This window comes from Orycteropus afer, unplaced genomic scaffold (assembly GCF_000298275.1).
Source record: "Orycteropus afer afer isolate SDZICR_OR568_19922 unplaced genomic scaffold, OryAfe1.0 scaffold00081, whole genome shotgun sequence".
NCBI classification, from domain to species: domain Eukaryota; kingdom Metazoa; phylum Chordata; class Mammalia; order Tubulidentata; family Orycteropodidae; genus Orycteropus; species Orycteropus afer.
In genome coordinates, this window is record NW_006921668.1 from 3,910,608 (window position 1) to 3,911,723 (window position 1,116).

Below are 1,116 nucleotides of genomic sequence, written 5' to 3' on the forward strand. Positions count from 1 at the left end.
TTGACACAGTGGCTGTGATGATGGACTCAAGTACAGCAGGGATTGTGGGGCTGGCGTGGGATTGGGCAGTGTTTCGTTCTGCTGTGCATGGGGTTGCTATGAGTCGGAAACGACTCAACGGCACTTAACAACAACAACAACAACTCTGAGTTGCACTGTGAATTGTACCTTGTTACTTCTGGGTTGTGACACCAACAAACCATGTAATCATGAATACAGTCTGTGAGTTGTGTTGACGTATGCAGTGGATGATCAGACCCAGCAGAAAAATGGAAAGTAAAATAATGGGGAAGAGGGAAGATGGAGGCATATTTGACATCTGCCTCATAAGAACCAGCCGTATGCTGATTCTAGTTCATGACATTGTCCTTACAGCTTTCAACTGAAAGGTTGGTGGGTCTGAAGAAAGGCATCTTGGAAGAGAGTCCTGCTGATTTGCTTCTGAATGGTCGCTGACCTGAAAACCCTATAGAGCATAGTCCTAATCTGCTACACATTGTGGGAAAAGTGTCTCTGTGAGTCAGAATTGACTTTATGGCAACTGGTTTTTAATTGAAATACAATTGGTGAATTTGGTCCTTATTTTGTCTTGTGTCTGTGAATAGGGGTTGGGCATGGCATCTTCTCCATAGCTACCAATAACCAAAGGAGATAGTGCCTAGCAAGGTGGAGAACATGGCTGGGGATCTTAGGTGGAGCTCCAGGAAGAAGAATGGGAGTGAGATTACTGCTTCTTTATGAAGGATTTTCTGCCTTCATAATTGATAAATCAACCACCTTAGGCACTACACCACCAGAGCTCCTGACAGCTCATTGTTGTTCTTGTTGTTAGGTGCCATCGACTTGTTTCCAACTCATTGTGACCCAATGTACAACGGACTGAAACACTGCCCGATCCCGTGCCAGCTCCATGATCCCTGCTATACTTGAGCCTATCATCACAGCCACCATGTCAATCCATCTTGTTGAAGGCCTCACCCTCTTTCATCGACACTCCACCCTACCAAGCATGACATCCTTCTCCAGGGAATGGTCTCTTCTGACAACATGACCAAAATAGGTGAGACGAAGTCTGGCCATTCTTGCTTCCAAGGAGCATTTTGGGTACTTCCTCCA